This window comes from Dendropsophus ebraccatus, chromosome 8 (genome assembly GCF_027789765.1).
Source record: "Dendropsophus ebraccatus isolate aDenEbr1 chromosome 8, aDenEbr1.pat, whole genome shotgun sequence".
NCBI classification, from domain to species: Eukaryota; Metazoa; Chordata; class Amphibia; order Anura; family Hylidae; genus Dendropsophus; species Dendropsophus ebraccatus.
In genome coordinates this window covers 35,137,644-35,144,412 of record NC_091461.1, presented here as the reverse complement: position 1 = coordinate 35,144,412, position 6,769 = coordinate 35,137,644, and the positions used below count along the sequence as shown (strand labels likewise).

Below are 6,769 nucleotides of genomic sequence, written 5' to 3'. Positions count from 1 at the left end.
TGCCCACCTCAAACTCTTGAACCTTCAGATAGCTGCTTTTAATCTAAGTCCTGTCCTGGTTCCGCTCGAATAGGTTGATGCAGTCATTGTACTAAAAAACAACTTTTAAACTTGCAGCCCTATGCCAACTGGTGTGGCCTAGTGTGTCTGTGCATTAGGCTGGCACACCCTCTTTTCCCTCCTCCCTGCCCTCCTCATCATTAGGAATGCTCCAGGCAGATTGTCTCCTATTCATCAGCTGTGTGAGCATGGCAAATGGCTGGATCATTAACGCACCTGTGAAGTGTTCACTGCAGAATAGTAAAAAAAAATCCTGCAAGTGGCATTCCTAATGATGAAGAGGGTGGGGAGGAGGGACGGAGGGGTGGTGCAAGGTTAAAGCACATGCAGTGTCCCAGAACATGCAGACTACTACTCCTATTATGGCCATTTCTATTGCTGTGTCAATGCCTGTTCTGGTAAGGGTTTGCACTGCAACTGCTGCTGGTTTTCCCCTAGTATTCTCTGGTATTGTGCATTTTCATGTGTATTCTCATGTGTTCCTGTGTATTACAGTGTACAGTGGTATGCAAGGCTGTTGATCACGTGACCTGTAACCATGGTTCCTCCAATGGCCGACTAGCTCTGGCCAGGAGCAACCATGTGACCTCCCACTTCCTGCTGACAAGTTAGTCTTCCCCCTGCTTCCAAGCAAGGAGGTTGTGTGGTTCTATCCTCTCCCACAGAAGAGTGACTAAGTGCTGCTATATACCAGTCTTCGGCTGTATCCGCCTGCTCAAGTGACCGGATTCTTCTCTCTCATCTGGGTGTCATTCCGTTATCTCTCCTCATCGCTACAAGGATTCACAGCAAGTATTATTCTCAAGCTAATCCACCCAGCACCGCTATTTCTCTCATACTCCTACTCCCATCATCCGGCACGTATTCTCACAGCCTATGCAGCACCACTCCTGCCTTATTTGTCAAAGCCTGCTATATACCCGGTTGCATCCGGACAGAACTGTTGCTACTAGTTACCTCATCTATAATAAAACCGCTGTTACTGAACCCTGGCATTGGTGTCCACTAACTGGTGCCCTGACTAAGTGCAGCGAAGAATCGCATGCCCATCATCACCCGCAGATTCCACAGACCGGCCCTACAGCTGTGCCGCCCTCAGGCCTATACCGTGACAAGTATAACCCCTGCAGCTGCCCCGGTCATTGCCCGCTCATAACACCAGCACTGCGGAAGTGGCCCCCAGGGGCCAGGGCATCGCATTTGGCGTCACGAACAGGATCTACCCGCCACGCGGTGTACCAGATCTACAGTTTAATATCGTCTCCAGAGACTGTGCTAAAATTGCCATGGGAGTTCTGATAACTGAGTCGCTGCATGGCTGGGACTGTACACAAAATGGCCGCTTCTTGCTGTTATTTCTACCTACGCCATCCCCCAGTGACGAGGGGGTTAACTGCCATGCGGCCGAGAAGCGGGAATTGCTTGGCGCCATTGATAATGACTGTGTCTCTCCTGATTGGCCGGCCGCTTCCACTGACGTCATTGTTGCTGGGCAGACTTTGGAGCCTGATCCTCCAGCCTGGCGCTCCTCCCCTTCCTGCTACAAGTTCCGGCCAGTGGAACGCAAGATGGCGGCCTATGAAGAGCACCTGCCTGCAGCCCCAGCGCTTGTGATGCCTACACTGCCTGAGAGTCTGCCTTTGCTCAATCCTGCGTGCCTGCTAATGCCGCCACCCTCCGACAGCGATATCAGTTGGGGCTCTACACCAGTCTCCAACGGTCCGGAGGAAGAGCCTGTCTCCATCGCCAGCGTCTCACCGGGATCTCGTTGCTCCAGCACTCCCGAGGTTGCCTTCTCCACAGGAGGATCGACCTCGCCAGAAAACGATGGATCCGTGAGTACCGGGGTTCCGGGCCCCTCTTCTCTCCTGCCTCTAGCCAGGGGGATAACTTTAAGGCCACCTGCTACGCCAGTCCCTGGAGGCTCCCCGGGCCCGAGTCACCATCCCTGCCTCAGTGGGTGTTTGGGGGACGACCCGGTTATCAAGAAGTTGGCGGATGAGATCAAGCAGGCCCTAACCTTGCTACCTCCAGTGGCTAAAGCCCCCATCACCATGGCTACTACGGTGACTTCCCCTACCACTGCCGTGGCTAAAGCTGCGACCACCACCGCTACCTACCATGTGGCCCCTACTGTCTCTCCTGTGACCACAGTAGCCCCTACTGTCTCTCCTGTGACCACCGTGACCCCTAGCCTCGTGGTCACCACCGCAGCAGATGAGGCTCCTGCTCCGGCTTCCTCCCGGTATTACCCCTGGAGAAGAAGAGGGGTGCCACTTGGGGCCCTCCAGGACACCTCTATTAGGTGTTCTCTTCAAGGGCTGAGTTCTATGACTGTGTTTTTTTTTTGTGTGCTGTTTCACCATTTAGTGTATGCAACGTTCAAGGTTTGTGCCTGGTCCTCCTGACCAAGTTCCCTGTACTAACCAGCCATGAGCTGATGGACACTTACAATAACAAAAAGTTCTCTAGTGCCTGTCCCAGAGCCTTTTACATGGACGATGTCTAATTGCCTAAAAGAGACTCTACCTCACAGAGACACTTAACCCATTCCTTCCTAATGCACTTTCCTGTGATTGTGTGTTTCCACACAGGTATTATTGCACTTATTTCATTATTGCATTTTTTCTACTATTGCATTCCAGTGTTATCGGAGTCATTGTATTTCCTCCTCTGAGTAAGCAAAGGTTATTTAGATTGCCTCAGAGTAGAGCGCCTCTTTTGTAAAACAGTATATTTTCCAGTGTCTAAGACAGATAGCTCCTCCTCTGAGTAAGAGAAGTCAGTTTACATATACCTCAGAGAAAGTCCAGTTTATGTAGGAGTGTATTGTCTCATCCAGTCTCATTATTGTGTATTATTATTATATCCATAGCTGGAAAGATTTAGTTGAGCCAGTTCGTATTCAGATTTTTCTCAGATTTTCGTTCAGATTTTTCTCAGATTTTCGTTCAGATTTTCATTCAGATTTTTCTCAGATTTTCATTCAGATTCATGTGAGCCAATTCTCCTCAAGACCTCGCAGTATTTGTTGTCTGTTGTGTTTCCTTTCCTTTTGTTTCCAGCATTTGTTCGCCTCTGTCTTGTCCCAACACAGTAGTTATCACATAGTCATACCTAACCTTCACACTTGTCCATACATATCGCACCCTGGATACCTTTTCGTGTGTTTGGCCTGTGGAGTGCTTGTGTGTGTGATTGAGTGGTATGAAAGGGAGCTCCCCATGTATGTTTGCTTTTATTATTTTGTTCTTTTCTCTTCCAGGTATCCAAGACACTACTCAGACACGCCAAGGTAGTACACAGTCTTCACGTTCTCTTTTCCAGTAGGGTAACACATTAACAGAAAACCTACTGTCTAACTGGCTGGAATATGGAGGGTCACCCGCCAGCAGTTAAGTTGTCCTGGCTTACACGTCAGATGGTTCACGCACTAGCTACCTGGTCGCCAGAGTACGTTAGGCACCCCTAGGTGAAGTCCTGCCACTAGGGTTTCTCATCCTCTCTCTCTTCTCACCTGTGCCTTGGGCGTGGGAAACACACACCTCATCACACTCACTCTCATCATTCATTCCTGTTGTTTGATTGTCCAGTCTATTCATGTTTGCTGCCTTCTAGATTCGCCGAGGTCGGCTCAAATTTGCTAGGGAGGTATGCAGTGTCCCAGAACATGCAGACTACTACTCCTATTATGCCATTTCTATTGCTGTGTCAATGCCTGTTCTGGTAAGGGTTTGCACTGCAACTGCTGCTGTTTTCCCCTAGTATTCTCTGGTATTGTGCATTTTCATGTGTATTCTCTCATGTTCCTGTGTATTACAGTGTACAGTGGTATGCAAGGCTGTTGATCACGTGACCTGTAACCATGGTTCCTCCAATGGCCGACTAGCTCTGGCCAGGAGCAACCATGTGACCTCCCACTTCCTGCTGACAAGTTAGTCTTCCCCTGCTTCCAAGCAAGGAGGTTGTGTGGTTCTATCCTCTCCCACAGAAGAGTGACTAAGTCTGCTGCTATATACCAGTCTTCGGCTGTATCCGCCTGCTCAAGTGACCGGATTCTTCTCTCTCATCTGGGTGTCATTCCGTTATCTCTCCTCATCGCTACAAGGATTCACAGCAAGTATTATTCTCAAGCTAATCCACCCAGCACCGCTATTTCTCTCATACTCCTACTCCCATCATCCGGCACGTATTCTCACAGCCTATGCAGCACCACTCCTGCCTTATTTGTCAAAGCCTGCTATATACCCGGTTGCATCCGGACAGAACTGTTGCTACTAGTTACCTCATCTATAATAAAACGCTGTTACTGAACCCTGGCATTGGTGTCCACTAACTGGTGCCCTGACTAAGTGCAGCGAAGAATCGCATGCCCATCATCACCCGCAGATTCCACAGACCGGCCCTACAGCTGTGCCGCCCTCAGGCCTATACCGTGACAAGTATAACCCCTGCAGCTGCCCCGGTCATTGCCCGCTCATAACACCAGCACTGCGGAAGTGGCCCCCAGGGCCAGGGCATCGCACACAGATACTCTAGGCCACAGCCGTTGGGCACTGTGCAGCAAGTTTAAAAGTTGTATTTTAGGACAATAACTGCATCACCTGCCAAACGGACTCCAGGACAGATCTTGGATTAAAAGCAGCTATCCGAAGGTACAAGTGGTTTGGGGGGGACAGATTGTGGGTACAGAGTCACTTTAACTACTGAAGAAAAAGTCCAGCGATTATTAAAAATTGGCAGCCAGCAGGGGGAATGTAATAAACAATCATTGCTTACCCCACCCCCTGTCTGCCCCCTGTCTGTCACGTGGGATTCCCCTGAGTTCTAATGACATCACGACTCGGGGGGAAATGCATGACCCAGTTGATGGATTGCCAGCTCAGCCAATCAGTGACTGCAGCCGCGTCTCGCCCCAGTCTTTGACTGGTCAAGCAGGCTGTCCATCAACCGGGTCATGATGTCAGCTGTGAAGGAGATCCTGGAGCCTGGCGGGAGGGGTCCTGGAGCGGAAATCCAGTGCTGGAGAGGCATGGGGAGAGGTGAGCTGTGATTGTTTGTTATTTTCCCCCTGCCCACTTCCATTTAAAAAATGTTTAATCGCCTGACTTTAAATTGAGGCTGGCAGCCCTGTTCAGGCACGTCCATGATCATGCCCCAATACTCAGAGGGAGAAAGCTCCTATACTAGTGTCAGGACCAATACAGAAGTAGGGCTGTCGAGATCAGGAAAGCAGGTTTCAAATAGGGAAAGATTTGTTATGTTAGTATGATTATATTATACTTATTTCTCTGGACAGCCCTTTAATACTGTAACATTGGCACTTGGACATGCTGGGTGAGAAGTCATGTGGAGGTATAATCGTAAATATGCAGATACAACAAAGAATGTCTTAATAGCATTCTATTAAACTTAAAAGGGGTACTCCAGTGGCATTTTGTTTCTTTTAAATCAACTGGTGCCAGAAAGTTACGTAGATTTGTAATTGACTTGTATTTAAAAATCTTGTCTTCCCATACTTATCAGCTGCTGTATGCCCTGCATGAAGTGGCGTATTCTTTCCAGTCTGACACAGTGCTCTCTGCTGCCACCTCTGTCCATGTCAGGAACTGTTCAGAGTGGTAGAGGTTGTCTATGGGGATTTGCTACTGCTCTGAACAGTTCCCAGTCACAGAGGTGTCAGCACAGGACATACAGCAGCTGATAAGTACTGAAAGACTTAAATTAAGTAAATTACAAATTTTATTTGCTGGAGAAACCCCTTAAAATGAATGTCTATCATTTATGATCATGTTGTAAAAGGCCCCAAAGCTCCTGATTAATCTTTTTTCCCATTTATGCCCAACTGTACAGCAGACAGACATCAGGTGAGTTTGGAGCAGGCTAGGGAGCTGAGCTTGCTTCATACCAGGCAGCTGAGGTCACTTTCTGCTCATTTAAGTGTTCTAATGCTGCGATCAATAACTGTGTATTGACTGTGTATTGATTGTGTATTTATACATCTCTTTTTATATAGTCCAGTACCGTATTGCTGCCTTGGATGAAACATTTCATGCAGTACATGAGAAGGTATGTAGAAGATCGCCAGTCTAACCACAAACTGATCGTTCTCAGATCCTTTATAAATAATATAATATAAAATAATATAAATAATGATGGCTCATTGATTATCAATGCAAAATTGCTCCAAATACAGCAAAAGCAATCATGTAGGTCATGTATCAGATGATCAATCAGACACTGAATACAGAATTATTCATCACAACACATGAGCAACTGAAAACATCATTTAGAAATCGCTTCAATGTCATGTTATATGCCTGCTTGTAAGTAGATATTGCATTGCAGGATTATTGCTAATAAATAAAATATTATTGCTAATGATAAAAAATAATAATAATAATATGAACTAAAATGTTTTTTAAAAAAAAGCGTTTAATGTGTTTCCTGCTTTCTCTTTCAGTTCCCTGTGATTTATGTCGAGGTAAGAAGTTTATAATTATTACATTCATGTTATTACTTTCTAATAGATAGATGAAAAGATAGTGTAATGATCAATAAATGTAATATAGATATATAGATAAAAAGAAGATAGAGAAATACTTAGGTAGTTTGGTTGGTAGGTAGTGTGATGATAGATAGATAGATAGATAGATAGATAGATAGATAGATAGATAGATAGATAGATAGGAGATAGATAGATAGATAG

The 6,769-nt window shown here is 46.6% G+C and overlaps 1 pseudogene; it reads left to right on the top strand.

Moving 5' to 3' along the window:
• The first annotated feature begins 5,017 nt into the window (after positions 1-5,017).
• LOC138800003 (alpha-2-macroglobulin-like) overlaps positions 5,018-6,769 on the top strand; it is a 38,156-nt pseudogene continuing 36,404 nt past the window's right edge.